At 36.5% G+C, this 22,307-nt stretch overlaps 1 protein-coding gene and 2 non-coding genes across 6 annotated transcripts in view; 1 reads left to right on the forward strand and 2 right to left on the reverse strand.

Moving 5' to 3' along the window:
• The window catches only part of LOC5578960 (mitogen-activated protein kinase ERK-A), a 364,872-nt gene that overhangs the window by 211,972 nt on the left and 130,593 nt on the right, over positions 1–22,307 (reverse strand). The gene's annotated exons all lie outside the window — the stretch shown is intronic.
• Positions 19,340–19,411, reverse strand: Trnah-gug. Its single transcript has one exon. It is a non-coding gene; the product is annotated as a tRNA-His (tRNA).
• Trnav-aac lies at positions 19,732–19,804 on the forward strand. The gene has a single exon. It is a non-coding gene; the product is annotated as a tRNA-Val (tRNA).

Here is a 22,307-nt window from a genome sequence, read left to right on the forward strand (position 1 = left end):
TTTAACTGAGCTATGGACATAGCTATACATAGCCCATTACAGCCGTCAGCAACAGAGATAACCACGAACCATCGGTTCTAATTAGCTGTTTTTTTTTTAATATGTTTTTACCAGACTGTAGAAGTATTAAAACATGTCTAATAGTATTAATGGATATATCGAAAGCATTATTCCACGTTAAGGGCTCCAGATAAATGGCTCCTAAGCAATAACGATGCTGTCGACTATGAAATTGTCTACGAATCCTTGGCGACTACGGTGCTGAATACTGTGTTTCAACGCGTTGAAACCACGCGGGATTGCACCGAAACAGTTTCTCGCCGACAATCTTACTGGGAAGGAAGCAAAAAAGCTCCGCATTGACGGAGGAAAACCGTGAGGTAATGAAAAAAGTTTAGCCGGTTGGTTGTTTGCACACGCATAGCAGCAGGATATATATCGGGTATGAGCAATTCTCCCGAGAAACTTTATCTTGGATCTGCTAGCGATTCGCTGAATGATGTACCATCGTGAAGTTTTTGTTCCTTGGAAATGTTCTGAGTAACTAGAAGAGCATAAAAAATAAACGGATGGTCAATGACATTCAGGATATTTTGAATAAACTTATGGATCGTTGTAACATGTTAGTATGTCGAATAACACTTCAGGTTTTATCATGGTTTTATAAAAGATATCGATAATCGTTGGCGACTCTCTTCGGAGTTCAGTACTACAACCTTCTTACTCTTCTCGATATTACTTCCACACTGAGACAGAGCACACAGCTTAGCTTAGCGTTCTATGGACTCTTTCGCTGTTATTGACTGAAAGCTTTTTTTTAAGTTGTATCCATACATCAATTGGCAGGCACTTGGATACATTATCTCCAGAGTCGACAAGGAAATGTCCATCACGAAAAGAACTTGGACCGTTCGGAAATCGAACCCAGGCACCTTCAGCATTGGTTTACTTCATAGCCGCGGACTTAACCACAAGGCTAAGGAAGGACCCACGTTGACCTCAATAAATACGATTTTCATAAAAAAAGTACTTTTAACGAAAACTTGAAACGACACCAAATCAACTCATCCGTATCAATTTGCCTCGTACCATACGAATTGGTTCATTCCTCCCAATAGGTAGGTACGCATATGTGCGAAATTGAATAATAAATTTCCATTTACAATCGGTCCAATGGTTGAATGGAATCTGCTGCTGGTATAACGTGCAATTGCAGCCATTCTTGGGACCATCCTCTCAGAAACTCGCTGTGACTGCGATGCAGTCATACAGAGCTGCTGCAGAGCCTCTGCAGCAAATTTTCCAGTTTGCCGTCAAGTGGGGTGACATTGATGGTTAATATTTTTTTATTCTTTCTGGCTATTCAGTCTTTATGCTAATCGAAACAACCTAATGCTTTTTTCCTCTGACGTTTCGGTCAGAGGAAAAAGCACTTATTTGTTGCGATTATCATAAAACTTGGAAAGCCAGCAAAATTTGGTATCTTACTGGAATACAGTCGATTAACCCGTGAATTTAATAGACAGGATCAACAAGAAGCATTTTCTATGTCTAACGTTAGCCAACAGCCATTCTTATTTTTCAACCTTTAATTTTATTCCAACTAAGAATGAGGCTTCTGTTCAGATTGGCGTTTCAAAAGCACATCCACAGTTAATACCTAAGATGTTTTGCCATAATTATTTTTTTTTCTGCAAAGTATGTAAAACGCATTGGCCTAGGGAGCATTTTTCCAGGGGGAGGGTGTTCAGCTTGAGCTTTCCCGTTTCAGAAACGAAACCGAACAACATGAGTAACCAGTTGGCTACAAAGGTGACTAACGTCGGTAAAGACCAAATCAATCGTAGAAGGGTTTCTAGAAAAGTAAAACAAGCAGGGCTATCAGGGTATTGAATTGAGATATATTCCGAAGAGAACTCTTCAAACGAAATTCTGCCGTTGGAATTGCTTTGCGAATTATTCCCTGAGCGATGTTTGGCATTAATGTCACCAATGACAAAAAAAATGACTTATTGGGAATCAATTTTCGCAGATCAGTTTGAAGCAAATTAACTTGCTGCCCAGTGAAGCAGTGAAAAGGCAAATTGGCAGCTACGGAATCATATTTACCAAGATGGGTTTCAACAGAAACATCTAACGTTTCGAAAAAATTGGTTTCAAATGACGAAAAAAGTAGTTGAAGTATTATACGCCTATGAATAATGATTACAACTCCCCCACATGCCCTATCCAGTCGACCATTACCAAAAACAAAAAATATTGGATCTGTTTTGAGTTTCAATCCAGGTTTCGAATACGTTTCAGTAATAACTGCTATATCTATGTTATTAGCAATTAGATAGCTCGTCCTCTTTACTATTCCAAGAACGAGAATTACAATTTGAAATTTTGGAAAAATGTTGATCCATTAGAAAAACATAAACCGATAATTATTTTATTAGAAAAAGATTTACACCAACTTGGACTGCATCAATCATTTGATTCAATTCTTCAGTTTAAAAAAATCAAAATCAGAGGAAGACTTAGGAAGTAGGTACATTATCTGTTGATTCTGTTGGGATTTTCCGTCAATGAAGATACGAAATAGAAATTACCTGGGGCGACATGAGCATAGGTTTTTCCATTAAATGGAAGAATGTCCTTTAGTAATGTTCAGCGAGATTTGTTTGACACACTTTGAACGGTTACCCGTAGGAAGAAAATTTAAAGGGGAAGGAATTGAAATTAAATGCGAAATCATTGGCATAGGAATTTTCTTGAGTATTCCCATTCAAACGATTGCTCGACGAAATAAAATTAGCTTGTGAATAAGTAAGATTACAATTTAACTGAGGGGTATGATTATTAAGTGGCGATCGTTGACTGAAAAATGAGAATTGTTGTAGATTCTGCCTGGGGAATTTCGGCTACGAAATACATTGCACAGGACAGACGGAACAATCTATGTAAAACACTTATTCAATTGTATACCTCTTCAGATTACTTATAGTCATTTGAGAGACCTTTCAAATCCTTCGGGTCTACCTCCATCAATTCTTCCAACTGTTCCATTAGGGATTATGTATTGCCATAATTTTAAACATTTCTTGAGCGATGAGCTTTTAATAAAACCCTTCAGATACTCCTCTAGGATTTTCTCTTTATGGATCCTGAATGTAATTCTTCAGGAATTTCGGGAGATCTTGCTGTTATTGATATATATTTTTGCGTTCTGTTCATTATTTGATTGAAATGACAATGACTAATTTTTCATTCAAATTAGCGATCAAAATTTCAAAGTTTTGTTTAGAATTCGGCCAACTTTAAATTTTCCTCTAGGAATCCCGCTTCAAGATTAAACAAAAATAAATTCAATAAGTTCATTTTTTTTTTCATTCACAAATATCTTAAACTTTTTTTTAACGAACATTTACGAATGCTTTTATGAGATCCCCATGAATTTAGACAATGCTGTAAAAAAACGCCCTCAATAATTTTCTTTCAAGAATGTTTACTGTTAGTGTTCAATGAATACTGTAACTTTTACGAATCTTGATTTTTCAAAGTTATGTTTCAAACTTTTCACATTTTCTTTTGAAACATTTCAATTTTTAAAAATCATTTAGGAATTCCTCCGAGTAATTCGAGATATTCCATCAAACACCACACAAGCAGGAAAACTTGCATGCAAGTTGAATGCAATCGTCAAATTCTGCATTTTTAACAGCCAACGTCCCAAAAACTAGACGTGCTATGATATTTTTGAAAACGGCAAGGAAACTAAGTAAATAGAGGTATTTTGGTTCTCGAGACAAAAAAGTGTTCACAACAGCGCGAGGAGAAATGTTTCACAAAATCGCGCATAACTAATTAATCAAAAAACATACACTTTTGATTTTTTTTATATTTTGTGTAAAACTAGCTCAGCTTTCCAATGATGCAAACATTTTAAAAATCGGTGGTTGCAGACACTATGAAAATTCAATTTTTCTTTAAAATCCAATATGGCCGCCAAATATTTTTATTTCTGTAAATGAAGCTCCTATGTTTTCTCTTTCCAAAACCACGTTTTCATTTTAGGTTAAATTATTACATCCACACTGATACTATAGCAAAACTGGTACTACACGCGCACTACTACAAGCAAACTTGTTAGCTGAAAAAATAAATTAATTTGAAAATTGTTTTCCATCAATCAAAAATCCATTGTATCTCTGTCTGAAATCGAATACTTTTAGTTTTTTCAACACATGATGAGCATTTCGGTTCTAATTGAATGAATGAATATGTGTTTTATATAAATAAACACAGATATATTGGACATGATACACTTACCCCTACTTTTTAATGGGGTGGTGTAAGTGGATCGAGTATTATTGTCATTTATTGACAGACTGCTTACGAGAATTAGAATAAGTTTTAATATCCGAAAATGTTGTTTTCCTTTATCTTTCTGCCTTTCTTGTTTAAATTTGTCGAAATGACCACAGAAAATTTGAATTGAACAACCTTAAAGTTTTTTTTTATATTTATTTATATATAAAAATAATATAAAATAATGAATATTGCAAAATTCAAACAAAACTTTTCGTGGTTTATCCAAGCTGAGTTGCAAAAGAGCAAAATATACAAATTTTCCGATTGAAAGCATATTATCGTACCTTATTTGACCATATACATTATTCTAGACAGATGATACAGAAAACAAAAGAGTTCAGTTTGTTAAACAAAAGAAAATGTAACTAACACACTTAGTTGAGCTCGGCTAATTTTCATTCTTTTGCCGAGATCCGCACAGCCGAGCGGTCAGCATCTGAATTTTCGCTGATATGTCAGCAAAAAATCAAGTTTGTTTATAGCAGCACCTGTGGGTGCCGCTGACATCAAACTTCACTTTTGCTGAGATGTCAGCAAACGAACTTTAACCGAGATTTGCACAGCTGAGATCGGCATACTGATTTAAGTGTGAATATTTTAAACTACGAGTGTTTTTCAAAAACATCGTTAGGATCGATCCTACAATACTTCTGTATAACTTATATGTATAAATGGATGCATTCTCTCCAAATTATTCTAGTTGCAATGTTTTTTTTTTTTGTTCGAATTAGTGTGAACTATTGTATAAATATTTTTCATAATATTTTGATACAATAAAGATACTTTTTAATTTTAAATACCAAAATGCAACATAACTAGCATTTATAACAAGAACGAGAGTAATATCATACTTACTATATATAATTATACAACATTTGTTTTGACAAAAGATTTTTTTTTATATCCACTTACCGCACCATGGTGGGGCAAGTGAATCATTTTCATACTCAATACATAATAATCAGAAAAATCGAAATAAATGACGATTTAAAGTATGTTGATCCCTCATTTGTTATCCACAGAAAAAAGTTTGAATTGCATTATTCTCGTGAACTGTACATAACAAAAAAGTTGAATATTGATTTTTCTGTATTCACTTACCCCACGGTACCTTATTGTCATTATTATGGTGGCTTTTCGCCCTGGGCGACACTTTAAGCTTAATGTTATTTAAAACCCTTTTTTGTCTTATAAGCAGGAAAATTCAAAACAGCTATCAAAAACCTAAACTTTTGTGAGAAGTTATGTTTAATATGAAATCAATGACAAATTGTAGGGAGACAATACTTCGAAGGATCCAAAGGTCTAAACGATAAAAGGACGGAGAGGCAAAGGAAAGGGACATTATGTCAAAACTCTTTACTCCAGCAAGTCCTTTTCAAACTTTTGTCTTTCGACTTTTTGTCGCTAAATTGTTCAGGGAAGTGGCTCTCTGTAGCCTGGCATTGAAGAAAAGTGGTGTTTATCAACTAAGCTAATAAAAGCTTATGTGCTATCAACCTTACTAGCAATGAAAACCAAAATCACTACCCGCATCATCAAACCTACTCCATCCCACGGTGCTTTCCATATCACACTGCGTTCCGGAAGGAAGCTTTTCTTCCGGCACACATTCCTGATTGGCCGTAAATGTTCATCTGAACGGGGCTTGAACTTGCCTACATATATGAAATGAACAAGAACAACAAGAAGCAACAAGAATAGAAGTTGCTGAACCTCTTTTGTCCCCACAGAGGAAGGTGACAATTTGATTAACAATTACCTTTATTTGCAATGAATTTCCAGTCTTTGGTTTTGTTCGAACCGTAGAGGACACACGCTCACAAACACATACCATAAATATTTGAAGGGGAAAATCTTGAATTCCATCTCGGCGAAACACACTCTGTCGCCTTGGTTCAATTTATAGCGACGTGATATCCAATTTCCTCACTTCAACACGGAGTTCGGCTCAAGGTCTTCTTGAAGCTGGAATAAAAACAACCGAAAAAGGCAAACAGTCTTTGCTTTTGGGAAACATTGCCATGGGCGGCACCTTCAAATCCATTAGACCAGGGTTTCCCAAATGTCTTCTTTGGGAGATCCGTAAATCAATTCTAAAACAAGTGTCGCTTTACTTCATTGATGAAAAAATGCAAGGAACTCCCTTTTTGTGCAACGGTTCATTATTGGCTTGGTTCAGATTTCAATTATTTCAAATGTTTTAAAAATTTAACGCAATAAGTGTTTTTTTCTTTTATTCTAGATAGTTACTGATGAAATATTCATTCTGTCGATAAGAGATTAAAAGCCTTATTTTACCTCACCGGTTTTGCATGATTTTTGTCCAATGTGAACTTGAAAATTAAGCTTCCATCGTTACTAAAGGAACTTCTCTCGCAAATTTTTGTGTATTTTTTTGGCATATTTTGCCAGTTTACCGGAGAACTTTGAAACATTTCTTGAAAGTTCATTGTCATACTATTAATAGTATATCTGATAGGGATTTGAACAATCACTGACGAAATTTTTACTGCATTATTTCAACGGTCGATAGTTGGCTTCTAGAAATCTGGTTTTTCTTTTGGGGATACACCAAAAAGATTCTGAAAATCTTTCGGAATGGCTCTCGAAAATTTTTTCAATTTCCATCGGGAAAAATCTGGTCCAATAAAGTATGTTTTTCTAATTTTGGTAAGATCATTTTTGAAAGTTTCTTATGGGACTTTTGGAAATGTGTTTAATAGTATCTCTGAACTTAGTGGAACCTGGATGATCTAAGCGGGGTTCCAGAATTTTCATGGGTCGATTTCAGACGAAACTTTTGGGTTTCCAGAAACTCTCAGTTTGAGAAATTCCATTTTAGGCATTAAAAATTCAAAGGGATTCGCAGTATCGAAAAAGGTTGGAAGCCACTGCACTAGACGGACGGACGGGTGGCAGCGGCCTTGTCCTTTTTTCTCCGACTGCTACTGATCCGCTTCCAGGGATAAGGCAATTAAGCTTCCAGTCATTTATAATTCATGCAGAGGTGTAGCTTTTTGGGTACATCGGCGGAGTCGAACGAACGTCCCAACTACTGAATAAATTGGTACGACGTGAGATGGTGACGAGAAAAGGTTCCAGAGTGAGCCTCCTCTAATGGTCCCAACGGAGGTTTGGAATGATCGTAAGTGAAAGAGCAGAGTTACACCCGCACACGGTTTACTCCAGGCCGTTATTATCAGAAAAAAAGTATCATAAATGCAAATGCAAATCAGTGCTTAGCAGTCTATGCTTATTGTGTGTCTGAGCAAAACTTCAATAAAACCGTTTTATAGTTACACCTTTTTGATAGCATAAGTTTACAAAGAAAACGTCTTAGCCTAGCATAGCATAGACTGACTGTACATGTCAACGGTTGCTAACTCGCGATTGATCGGAATTGGTATGAATTGCGCTTCGATCCAAATGAATAAGGCATAGCTTATCAAACTCGGTTTTCGCGGCGCACCAGCCGTTCGTCAGATCGCTTTTTCGTTCATCTTCAAGCGAGCTCGCAACAAGCAGGTGCGGCGCGAAAAAAGAGTTTGAGAAACGCGGGAATAAGGGATGGGACTATCCGCTTCCTATCGAAAACACATTTTAACAGCTCCCATATTATTATTCAATAATGGCGCCAGCCAAGTCTTTACAGTCAGTTGGGATGGAGAAAGAATGTCAGTGTGTAATGGTTGTTGCTTGTAAAGACCGAGAATACCTCTGCATCTCCACAATCATCACGAGAAGGGTGAGGGAGGAAACTAATTTGAAAGTCACCTTTGATCAGTGATGCAATTAATGGATAGGGAGGAAAAATACGACACTTACTAAAAACTAGTATTGCAGTTTTACATTAATAAAGTAGTCGAATGTAATGTCGAACTATTCAATAGTTATTTTTAGTAATGATCAATTCAATCATATGAAAACAGGATGAGGATCCATATTTTTTAAAATTACATAAACGTAATGTTGCCACGATAAAATTGTAGTCATACGCATGAAACGAGCTCACCAGTTGGCAATCCATCCTCGACTTTACATAGATATCTTTGCGCACTCGCACAACGCGAACCGGACACGATTTATCTTGATTCCGTCACTCGCCCAACAGGAGTATCTTACGAGACCACTCATTACACTTGGGCTTTCCGAAGCGCACTGCCCAGCAAAACGTGGAAACCGAGAAGAAAAACGAAACATTTACACCGGCGGGGGAAAAAACGAAACCGCTTGTTTGGGCTTTTACACGATATTTTATTCATCAGAAGAAACAAACAAATAATGCATGATTCAATGTTGGTTTGTATGTGTATTCTTCTCCTTTGGGAAGATGTTTCGTATGAAACATCAAGAAAATTTTGAATTAAGCTTTTTTTTTCAAATCTAAACCGTCTAAACATTAATTTTTAAGTAGGATATGTAGAATTCGCAGGGATGCTAGCGTATAATGTGTATAAAAAGCAGTTAGTGTATAGTGAAGATGACTTTCGTTACTTCCAAATACTGCTATATAATCTTGTCCAAAGCAGAAACTTCAGGGACCGCATGTCTGTATAAAGAGAACTGGAAGAGATCAAAGGGAACCAAACCAATGTGGAAACAAAAAAACTGACCAAATAAGAATCATGGAATACTCCAAGTACTAAAAGATAAATATTTTTTAGATAATTTGAGCGGACTTCTGTCAAAGAACACTTTTAAGAATTTCCTTTGAGCTTCCTTGTAATATTGAGCCAGATACAACCGTTCTGATTCAAAATCCAGACAGCTTCAATTAGTAGACACTCTACTTTGTATGGGAATCTTTTCAATATTTGCCGGTCAAAAGTTCCCACTTTTGAGGCTCATTCCGATAAGCATTTTCTATAAATATCTACAAAAATTTAGAAAGCTTAACTGCCTTAGACGGCTCTCTTATTACTTGGTGAGTTTTGTTAATGATTTGAAATTGAATCAAACTGTCCGAATCATGAGAAGGCCGTACATTTCTATTTAGGAATTATGAATTAATCAGGTGGCAGAATCGAAGTCCTTACCTACTATTCGGAAGTTGAGTGTTTCAGAGCTTGGTAACGCTGAGTAATCGGACATTATGAATTATTTTCTATGCTTTTTGATGATTTATACTTAATGGAGGTTCTAAGTGTCTGTAATATCATGATACTCTGAGATTCTTTTTTTTTCAAAATTTCTCCAGAAATTTTATCAACAAATAATTTAGACATTTGCCAAGAAGTTCCTTCAGGTTTTCAGAGTTAGTGGATACTTTGAGCCTGAGGCTGGTTCATCTCGAGCATTTGCAAAGTTTGCTGTACATATTACTCCGAAGAATATTTCTGGAACTTATCCAGTGATTCTTTCACTGATTTTCCTAGAGATTACACCAAGATTTTTGTTCAAGATATTTCTTTTTTTCCAAATACACCTACCTAAATTCAAAGGTACCTTCAATCTTATTGAGTTTTTCAGGGAATCCGGTAATTTATACATATACAGTATTGTGGTGGCATTTTCTGTGAAACTGGCAACACTGAACAATAATGTGCAGATAGTGGAGGTGTGGATTTGGAGAGGTAAGAGTTTAATCATTTGTATATAATGGATATCTACAATCAAAATGTAAGTGAATATGTCATTTGGAATAATTTGGTCGATTATTAAACAAACGAATTCTATAGCTTCGAAGTTGCGCAACGAAAAAGCTGCTATCATAGCTGCTATGTTTCGATCGTAAAAAGGTCTGTCTCAAGTTGAGACTCCCAACATTTAGTATTCCTCATAGTATACACTAAAATTTTCGTTCAAGATTTTATTTCCTTGACATATATATCAAAAAGTTCTCTAAGAAGAGATTCCTCCAAGGCTTCGTTTAGAGATTTCTGCTATAGAATACTGAGAGAAGCTCTCAAAAAAATTGCGAAAAAAAAGGTGGTCCGAGATTATTTTAGGAATTCCTCCAGAAGGAAACCCTGTTCAAATTTTCATAGAAATATTTGGAGAAATTGAAATCTCTGTAAGGAATTCTTGGAGGAACTTCAAGGAGAAACGCTAGACGAATTGACATGGGACATCTTGTGGAATTTTTCGTAGCAATCCCTGTAACATTTCATAAAGAGATATCTCTGGAGTAATTATTTGAGAAATCGGTTGAAAAAATAACTGAAGGGTAGCCAAATTATTCCTTCTGAATTTTTCTGAGATATTTCTATTGAGTGTTAACAGTAAGTTTCCTAGTTTTTCGCATTTGAATTCCGTTCATGATATCAGACATTTATTCCACAAATATTCGTCCAGTTGTTGCTTGGATGATTCCGTCTATATTTGTTGCAGATATTAGTTCAGAATTGTTGCTAGAGATTCTTCCAAGAATATTCGTTCAAGAAAAATAACTTTCAGAAATTTCCATTGAAATTTCTACGAGAGTTACTCAAAATTTCGTTGTATCAAAATCTGAAGGAATGTTTCGAGATTAAACAGTGATTTGTCGATCAAATTAATCCAATTTCTTCAAAGGAAGATTAACAATTTTTCAAGTCCTTCACTATAAGAAAGTGAACATGACTTATTTGTTCAGAATATGAAAAAAAACTGTATTTTGTCTACCAAATAGCAGAAGGAAATTCTATCGATAATCCGAAAAAAGTTACTTCGAAGATAATTTTGCTTTGAAAAGATACTTTAGAGACTTTCAATTAAACTAAGAGTCATTTTAAAGACTTGCAACTCAGTGACCAACTCTCTAAAACGCATTCGAATATTATCAATCATCACGCCGCATCTACCAACTATTAATTCATCTTAATTCAATTGATTTTTTGGAGGCTCACGCGCAATTTGGCATTACGAAGCCAATTGCCTCATGATCTTAGTTTGCTTTCAGAAAGGGGTATTGGGTAAATCGGACAATGATTTTTCATTTGGAATAATCTATTATGAACGACTCTTTTCATTGTTATTCTCTTCGCAATCTGACAACTGATTCACTTTTTGCTGGAATGTATAAGTCATTAAGCTGAAATGTCCATCCTGAAATAATGCTCGATTTCGCAAAATATTTTTTTTCGAATAAGCTGATGAAAAATGAGCACCAGGTGAAATCACTCAAGCTAATAGTAGTTTTAGTTTAAACAAAAATTGTAGTCTAAGAGGCAATGGTTCAAACGGAGAGCAATGAAAAATAAAAAAAACTCAACTCAAAATAAAGTAATAATCAACATTTTTAAAACTACTTTTATTTTTAGTGATTTTATCTGGTGAATTTACCAGGATGTTCGAAAAATTCAATAAAATTCAATATTGTAATAACAAAATTGAGCATATTTGTAGTTCACTGTAAAAATTAAATCTTCATAGCTCACTATAACTATTCTGAAGACAACTAAAAGAGGTAAAATTTGGCATTAGTGCCATATTTTTAAGCTCGAATACAGAGGAGGTAGTACAAGTTATATTAAACTACTAAATAATTTTCGGATTATGAATCTATAAAACCTTAACTGTTAAGGCCGATCTGCAATTGCTACGGTTATGGGTTACATGAAACAAAATAATAATAATTGTGCTATAGTTATACCATGTGATAAGTCTTTGAACACAATAAAAGACGATTAGTGGTTTTCGGAAACCACATTATTCTATTTGCAATTGATGTTTATGACAGTTCCGTCTAAGAACTCATTTTTTGATATATTATTCTAAAAATTCTAAAAGATAATAGTATTTATATGAAAATCAACTGGTTTTTGTTCAGTGTAGGCCAGACTAGATGATATTTTGGTGTTCTATAAGGGCGATTCGAAATATAATTATGTTTGAAAATCCAATCTCCCATCCTTACTATAAAAAAGTGTTCAATGAAATTATCACCGAAAAGATGATTTAAAGCTGGTCCAAAGACAATGTAGATTTATATGGGAATTACTATGGAGCAATTTCGAAGAATATTCCAAACACGTTAGTATTTTAATGTAAGTACAAACTTTTCATTCCATTCCATATTCTTCTACGATTTTTTCTGAAATTTTGTCCAGACATGCAATTTAGCTATAAAAAAACGACCGGTAGGCACAGATTTGACGAAGATTTTTTTAGATAATTCGGCTCCGAAGGAACACCGTGCCTCGGCTCTCGAAAAGAGCAGCAAGGAGGATATTGTACTCTTGTACTTGTTTTGCATGTTTTATACCATGTTCTCCATCAAAATTCATTAAACTAAGCTACCGTCGTCATAAACTTTCGGAGTGTTCCCGGCGGAAGAACCCAACACTAGATGATTGCACGTAGGGGACATACTACCGAGTGGGGAAAACTAAATTACTTTGAATAAATAGTGCGGGGATCAGCCATTTCTGGTGAGGTTTTGTTTGAGTGTTGGACGTGAACGTGACTAATTGATTTCTTAAAACGTGCTAATCTTAACTATGATAAAAAGGTTGATACTGATGCTGATTCGGACACAAAAACCTGAAGCTTCCGGACACTCAAGAAAAATGCACTCCAACGCATTGCGACACCCACTACTCGTCATCCTTCACTCGGATAAACCTCTTTGCTGATTCTGGGGAAATTCATCAACGTTTAATGCTATGCACGGGCAAGTTTCTCCGGTGTGCGACGATGGTAATGAGCATACCACTTGAATAAATATACCTCGTCTTCTGTCGTATTTCGAGCCAGCCAGGTAAGCCTCCACAACGCAATCTCTCCTTTGGGAAACTGGGGGTGCGACGGCATTTTTCACATTTCAAGGAAATCCCGTGAAAGATTGATGCATGCTGGAAAAACATGGTCGGTATTCTTTCATGATGAGAGGTTACGATTTCGTCGGCATTTGTGGGTCCGAACGAACATGGGATATACTACACTCTGTCAGAATTTATTGACTATTCCACGGGTGGGCAGACGAATGAAACTTTTGCCCCAAAACTTGTTTCAGAGAATGTTCTAAGACATTTTATATCAACTAAACATTCCATTAAGCCGTATAGGCCTGAGTGAAAGAAAAATTCCAAAACGCTAATCGCTCAGCGAATTCTTAATGGATTCAAACGATTTTTTGACAGCATCTTGGCACACATATTTAGTTTCTAGAAGTGGACAGAAGAACATGGAAATATTCCTGTGGCCGGAGTTTTTCCGGTTAGTCACTGGGTCAGGTCGGGTGAAAAGGATACTGTGCGTTTGTGCTCCTGGAAGTAGGCAATTTCAAGACACAGATAATTTCTGGAATCGGCTAGAATGTGGTTACTATATGACGGAATTTTAAGAAAATTGCATCAGAGTAAACCTTTTGAAAAATGATTGAATTGAATAACTATGAGTTTTGCATTTGATTGATCCTACAAATGACCATTTTCGGGTCCCGGGACGCCTCAAACTTAAAATAAAGTGGCCAATATGTATCTGAACATCTGTGCCAAGCTTATGGGAACGCATTTTAGTGCACAATTATGTTAAATTTCTACTTTTCAAGTATTGAAACGGTTTAGTATCCAACAAATCTATAGCCGGTTCTTCCGGACATTACGTCCGAATGGCCACATCCGGTATATTTTAAACGATGCAAAACTTTTTATTTATTATTAGCTTAGCTTAGCTTAGCTTAGACTGATTACACATATCAATGGTTGCTATTCCGTGATTGACCGAAGTCAGTGAAAATGCACAAAGAATCAACTAGAAGTTCGGCTGGGAATGGCCATAATCTTCTTCAGTGTGCATAATTCAGTGCCTCTATTTATACAGGGTCAATAACGGCGCCGGCCACGTCCTTGTAGTCAGGAAGGATTGGGGGGACGAATGTTAGTGTAACCCTTGCTATTTGGAGACCGTGTTTGCCTCTGCATCTCCACAAAGGTTACTGGGAGGGATGTTTGTTAATGGGGAGGATCGTTGGGTCACAGGATTCACTTTGATAAGCGATTAGACCATGATAAATAATTATTTGTGAGATATAAACATACTTATATATAAATATAATATTTTCATTTGATATGAGGTGACGAACCATTCAAAGTTTGTTGAACAAATAAATAAATGTAACATTCTTAACACTCTCAGTATTATGCCAACACTTACAGTTGCGAACCCTCTCATGTTTGTTGAATAAAGTGAACCTTTTGCAAGTCTACATTTGTAGTGTCGAACCATTCAAAGTTTTTCAATTACAAAAATAAAGGTAAAAATTAAGGGGTGTTTTGAAAAAAAAAAAAAATATTAAACATAAAAAAATCATGAATCAGAGTTTATGTCGACACTCACAGTGACGAACCATTCATAGTTTGTTGGAAAATCATTTTTACGATTAAATGTGCAGCCATACATATCGTATAGATTAGAAATAGTGGCATGAAACGAGCTCACCAATTGATCCGTCATCCTTGACTGAGCAGCAACAATCCACTTTCAGCTTCACTCGTTTGCTCGGCAATATAAAAGCACTCAGAGAAAATAGGCGCGCGACTTCTAACTTTTTCACTTCTAACAACCGACGCGCGACATGTTTGATCCTGCCATCATCACCCGCCCCCGCAGGAGCAAGCGTCAAGGTCGAAAGATCAAACACTACTCGGTGCAAAACTCTTTATTTATAATGTTGATTATCAGATCGTAATGATTTATGCAAATTAAAATGATTGTCATTGCAAATAAATAAAAGTAACTTGGCATGTCCCAAAAAATAGCCCTTTTTTATCCGACTTGACCCAGTGACCCACCGGAATAACTCCGGCCACAGGAATATTCCCGAGTTCCTCTGACCACTTCTAGAAACTAGATATGTGGGCCAGTAAACTGACAAAAAATCATTTGAATCCGTTAAGAATTCGCTGAGCGGTGAGGGTTTTAGTATTATTGCTTTCACTCAGGCCTATACGGGTTAAGTTATGCGTTGAGAAAGTTCACGTGGCACATAACTGTTTCCAGGAGACAATTTTTTAATTATAAATATGTAAGCTTGGTTTTGTTGAGCAAGTTAAACCTTATCATGTTTCAATGTTTGATATGACAACTCAAATGTGAATAGTATACCCATGAAGACATAAGTGAAATGCAATAGTTTAAAGTGAATTAATGAAATTTCATTCATAAGTCAAATTTCAGTTCATATAGGAATTCTTCAAGGTGTTTCTACCGCTTTATCCACGTATTTCTTGGAAGATATTTTCAGAAATTGATCTATGGAATGTCTTGAGTAATCGTCCCAGGCATTACTCAAATCCAATGACTTGAATCCAGAAATAATTCCATAGACTTCACATGAGACTACAAAAAACTAATCAAACTTTTACACTTTCCACCATTAATGCCAGTAGAATCCCCGTTGCTATATCCACAATCAATCTCTAACAAAAGATCGATAAACAAAGCGTATACAGGACAAAACGTCGACAGACATAAAATCAATTGGTCGAAGAAAGTACAGACGGTCAGAACTCGTTTCTATTTAAAAAGTGTGGAATTGCCAGTGTTTTGTCTTTTGACCTTGATTCCCAAAATCATTTACGATTACATATGTAACTTTTATATGCTGACTCTTTATTATGATTCTTGTCTTACCAAAGAACAGCTATCTTAGATACGCCCATTATTTCAAAGCACAAGAACATCGTACTTACCTAGAAGAGAAAAAAGAAAAAAAAGCATATGAAATAACAGTTACAGATTGAGAAATTAGGTCGATGTTATGAGAATTTTATTTATATTTCTTTGTAAAAATTTTATATAACAACGCGTTGCTTATGATATCAAAGTTGACGCATGCATTACTAGAGTTCTGACCTTGGTTGAACGACGGATGACATGTACTTAAAGTTTTTATTCCCGCAGATGTATAGAACAAGGTGAGAACTTAAGGCGCAAGAGAAAATGGCACAAAAGTCAGAACTGAAAAAGCAGTTTTCTCCTTTTAAAACAACAAATTCGTGAAACTAAAAACACACAGCCTTTTTATTTCGCAAAAAAAAGAGCTGTGTGTTTTTATTTTCTTTGATTTGTCTATTTAAAAAGAGAAAACTGCTTTTTCAATTTTGACTTTTTTACCATTTTTACTTGGGCCTTAATTGAACCTTATTTTTATAAAATCTATTATTTATAAATTAAATATGCTGAATAATTTGTTTTAGGTACATATCGAAACATCTTGACAAATTGACGTAGATGAAGACTAAATACAAAATATCCGACACCTATGGTTCAAACATTTAAAAAAGAAACAAAAACCGACATATTTGTTGTGTTTTCCTGTAACGGTCGTTAAGTGAAAAAAGAAGTGTTTGTGATATTTACTATTATTAGAGACCGAGTATATCTTTATGCGAGTATACCTCCATTTTTATCACCAGTTGGGAGTTGAGAAAAGTCATGAGATTCACGCTACAGTTGCCAAGCAAAGCAAATCACAGTCAGCGAAGGAGGTGACTTCCACGTCTACCGCTGCTGTTGGATCAACCCAAAATCACTGCCCAAGTAACCAATAAGCATTTACTCAGCATTATATGCGTCTACACGACAGGGCATTAAATGCCATTCAAACGTATATGCGCCAGTAGTGCTTCCCCAGTGCAGGTTTTGGCGAAATAACGGGCTGTTCCAGTGCTGCACCTTCAGGAACGTTGCATTTGACCATCAAAACATGTAACGCCTCCGTGAAGAGCGGACCAAAACAAAAATACATTCCCCTCCTTCTCTCTTTTTGTCGTCTCGGCTGCCTTGCGAACTTTTTTCTTATTGTGTTGTATTTTTATCTTATTTCATTAGTGCGATTTGAAACTACAATCTCATGATTGAGAAAGTTGACTATGGTGCTCTGCGCCGCTACAGGATAGTATGCAGATGGTCAGGTGCCGAGCGATGAATTAAAGCCCTACTTAAAGAACGTATACTTCTCGTGTATGGTGGCTTCGATACATTGCATCGTAATTTATGATTAAGATGTTTTCTATCAATGATAATGTTGGTGAGCACTGATTCAAAAAAAAAGTGATCAACGGATTAGGATCATTTTGGCTCTCTGCAGCTGATCATATGGTGGCATATATTTCTTCAAGGTTACGAAGCTAATAAATCCAAATAATTGTATGTTTGGGCTGGCGTTTTGCCGAGTCCATCATGTTTGCTTTGAAAATCCCCTTCTCGATATCAACATTTCAAGGCTGTCAAGTCTATCGTACAGTATGAGAGAGACGAAATGATCTATCAAATTAGTAACCCATTTCTTGTCCTCCTCTTTCGTGGCATTCGAACAGCAACTAAAAAGCATTTCGATTGCTTCCAACTGAATCAGCCCGTGCAATGGAAATGCTTCATAACAACCGAGTGATTTTGAAAAGCAGTACTTCTGCTGAATAAGGACAGCTAAGCAATCGAACTGCTTTGATAGAACATCAAGCAGTTTAAATGCTAAAAACTGTCTGCTACGAGGCTTATTTAAATGCTCATTGGTTACCTGGGTGTAGAAGAATGTTGTATTTCCCACATTTACAGCTTATTTTTTTACCACTGATTTAGAAAATTGATGCACTTTACTTGATGAGGTTCGCGAATTCAAACTACTGTAATGGGGCTCTGCACAAAAATAAACAACAAGGCCAGTAAACGTCAAAATCCCATACAAAATCAAAACAATGCAGAGGCCTATTATGATGTCACGTGAGTATCGCCTACTTAATTCAAGCCTACTGCAATTTCTATTCCACATCACATTAGGGCCCATTCACAAATTTCATAACGCTAGAGGGGGTCGGTGGGTGGGTGTCCAAAGGATATTACGGCCCATACAAAAATTCATTAATGTTCATACAAAAAGCGTTACAAGGGGGTGGGTGGGTGTCCAAAATGGTCAATTTTAGCGTTATGAAATAAATGAATGAGCCCTTATCACATAGCCCTTTATCAGTATCTAAAAAACCTATAAACTCTTAGTAACGAACCTTTCAAAGTTTTTTTTTATAATTACATAGGTATGTTTATTTGAATTTGTTATGTAAAGCATGTCGACACGAATTATTCAATGTTTGTAGTGTTTGGCTGAAGGCTTGATTGCAAAAATAAAAGAACTTCAATTTTCCGACATATATTGTTAGAATATTTCAAAGATCTGTTAAATTGTACACTGCAGGTAAATTAAACTCAAGTTCTGAACTCAAGTTAACCGCACTATAGAAACTACACAAAGTCTTTCCCCAGTGCCGGCTGTTGCCGGTAGTTCTGGCGTGTAGTTGTTTCTGCAATGGCTGGCACTGTGGGACAAGACGCCACATTAAAATCGCTGTATTTTTAAAACGGTAAAAGTTAGCCTGATTTTCCCGTGTACCTTTTTTGTTGTAAATTTGCGTGCTCTCATAAAATCGAGTTGAAAAACATTTAAAAAGTTCATTATGACCATTTTCAAAAATTCACCTTTTTAAAAAAAAAATCATAACATTTTTGTCCATGATTTCTCATCTGACCCACTGTGCAAAATACTTCATTTTTTGTGTACTTTAACATATAAAAAAAATAAAAAAATCAAAAATACGCTTTTTGAGAAAATTGATTTTTAAGCTTTATTTTCGAAATATAAAAAACAACATTTTTTTTTACAGTGTATATTTTTTCCAGATAGTCCCAACAATAACCTAAAACTTTGCGGAAGACACCAAACTGATCGGACAAACCGTTTCTAAGTTATAATTTTTTGAAAATTATTAAGGAATTTTTTCTTAGGCCCTTCTCAAAAGTAAGGCTGGAGTCAAAATGGCGAACCGATGATGCAAAAAGGCTTTTTTTGGCATAAAGAAAGCATGTGCAAAATTTCATGCAAATCAAAATATAAAAATTAAATTTGGGAAAAAAGTCGTCATTTTCTGTGGAACCGCTCAGTACAATTTACACAACTTAAAATCAGTTCACTATGAAATGATGACTTAAAAAACAAGGACAATACGATTATCAGTATTGCATAAAAAAAATCTCCCTCCGTGACAGTGATCCCGCAGATCACTGCCGTGACCAGGATTCGAACCTGGGTTACTACGGCCACAACGTAGGGTCCTAACCACTAGACGATCACGGCTGATGGAAGAGTTGAAAACCATACAGAAAATAAATCAATGCAATAACAACGATTGGCCCCCTTTTGCGTGTCGCTCAAGTGGAGCTATAATAAAAACAGAAAATTGCGCCTTTCATCGCATGGTGTAATATCTCTATAACTGAACTGAGTCGACGCTTGCGGTAGAAACTGCCAGCAAAGCCGCAGAGCGAACGAAAAAAGAGTCGAATTGCTTCAGTTGCATAATCCGGGGCTGGTTTGGGCTGGTCTGTGAAAGGAACGATTTTGGTGCAGTTGAAGCAATCTTTTCGATACCAAATTGAAACTCAAATAAACAACAAGTTTCCGTGGTGTAGTGGTTATCACATCCGCCTAACACGCGGAAGGCCCCCGGTTCGATCCCGGGCGGAAACAAGTAACTTTTTTTCAACTTTTTCAAAGTACGCTTTGAGGTAATCGATTGCAAACACACAAAGAAGAATCATTTTATCACTTCCAAACTTTCCCTTGACAGAGTAACATCATCCTACTTGTAATCCCCATGCACGGTTGTTGGTTACACGCGGTGACATGGAAACTTCAACGTCGACGACAAGACCGCAAAGACGTCGTCAACCTTTTGAACGTTTCCGTTCAAAAAGTTGATCCAAACACAGACAGTGAACGAGCTTTGGCAAACAAAATCGACAGATCGCCACCACCCATCGTCACTTGCTGGCCTGTTGTATGAACACTTCCAAGGCAGGGACTCGAGTGCGACGACGATGATGATGGCGGTCTGATTTTTCTCGTGTTGGGAAAAGCTTTTTGCTCATAAATTATGCATTATGTTTCTCTGGTTCCGATATGGTGTCCCCTTGCATTCTTCATAGTTAGTTTGCTACTTCAGCAGGGGTGGTAGCAACTGACTGTCTAGAAAATAGAAACTTAAGACCATAAACCCGGAAAAAGAGGAATCAAAAGAACAAAAATAAACTTAACTTTTATGATTTATTTGGGAATTACTAGTCACAGAGATGATGAATGCTTAAGCATTCCAGAAGAAATATCTGGATAAATCACTATGAGCATTCCTGAAGCTTTTCCTCGAGAAATCTGAGAAGAAATTCTTGAAAAACCTGTGGAATAGTCACGTAGCATTTAAAACTTTGCACCAGGATTCACTGCAAGCAGAATGAAGAAAAGTGACTATAGAGACCACTTCCACTTAATATAGCAACTTGATAAATGAAGTCTCTGGCCAGCCCTGACTCCAGCCAATTTTAGATCGGAAGAAGGTTCTCGCTGACGCATGTTTTCCATCCTTTAAATTTTCCTCGTCTTGGCACTGAGTGGTAGCAAATTCTCTGCGGAGTTTATAGCAGACCCTTTTCTTCATAAAGAGGTTGCCTGTTATCATAACAAATAACAAGATTTCCGATGGATGTTTTCAGCGAGGGTTTACAGGTGTAACGGCAAAAAGCGCTTCGGCGTGGTTACGTAGGACCTGGCTAAGGATGAAGAAGGTTGAATGGCCGCGTCGTCATGCCTCATTGAATAAGGAAATAAGCCATCGTGCTTTACCGCTTAGAGGGTCGCGTAAAATTCTCCCCTTCTCCCCAGAGAGAAACAGTCGTCAAAAATAACCGATTGGAATCATAGAAAGTAGATTTCGGTTGGTCCCCCGATTGCTTCCTCTCGCTTCGAGTCGAAACTTGTTGAGCTTCCGGGAATTCCTCAACAGGACGAACCTCACACCACACGATTGGAAAAATCACGAGCCAGAAGTTTTCCGTCCTTTTTTGGCGAAATGTTTGTCCATCTTTATTGATATTGTTTTCCGGCCAGCGCCGCCCTGTTGATGCCATTTCCCATTTCCGATTGGTTTGGCCATGGACTGGGATCAAATATTGATCCAAGGAAAGGCAAGATGAAACGAATGGTGGCTTTGTCGACTGAGTTGTTCGCTCATTTGTGGAGGCACAGTGGAAAGTTTCTTCCAGCTCCAGGGCATTGTAGCTTGAACATGGCTCACCATAAAGATGGCCTATTTTTATGCAAATGAGGTCGGGGGATTATTGCTTGGTTGCGATATTATTGCGATTGCTTTCTTCCCATTAGGGAAATCACCATTGTCGTAATAACTTGATAAATTTTATTCGATTTCGGGAAAAGTTTCAAGTGTTTAAAAATGGATTCTTTTAAAGCAACTGTTGTGTTTCAGATGTCTTTAGTAACGGAAATGTAGAATAATAAGAAAATACAGGAATGACAATGGATCCGATAGGAGAAAAATACTCAAAGAATTCCTTGGCACATAAGCGACTGTGAGACAAAATCGGACCCGTTGACGGAAGCAAAATTTTGGTAGCGCTAGTAATCCTTCTTGGACACCGTCTTGAATTACAGAATGTCAGATTATGTTATCATAACAAGTTTACTGATTGCTCAGATATATTTGAGAATTTTCAAAACAAATAAAATTAACAAATGTCATTATTCTTCATCTATTTGAATACGGAAGAGCTAAAAACTCAATTGAGCAATTCTCGCTGAAACCAGGCCGCCATCGGCACACATCGTTAAAAATACAATTTTATATTACTGATCGCTAGTACTAAAGGGTGGTAGTTTCGGTTTTCTCAAATTGGTGGACCCCTCGTACGCCAGCTAGTTAAACAGTTTGCGAAAAAGACCATTTTTCATCCATTTCCATTTCATGGGTATTTCATTACGCGATATGTGCCTTCCTTTGGATCACATGGCATACTTAATGGCATAATATAGAGAAGGGGTGTTCCTTTCAAAAGATCTTTGAAAAGTTTTAGCGGCCATTTTGAATATAGCCGCCATCTTGAATTTCATCAGAAAAACCGTTTTTTTACCATTAGCTCGCTAAGCTGAAAAAAAAACTGAGTCAGATAGGCTACAAAAACTA

Source organism: Aedes aegypti, chromosome 2 (assembly GCF_002204515.2).
Source record: "Aedes aegypti strain LVP_AGWG chromosome 2, AaegL5.0 Primary Assembly, whole genome shotgun sequence".
NCBI classification, from domain to species: domain Eukaryota; kingdom Metazoa; phylum Arthropoda; class Insecta; order Diptera; family Culicidae; genus Aedes; species Aedes aegypti.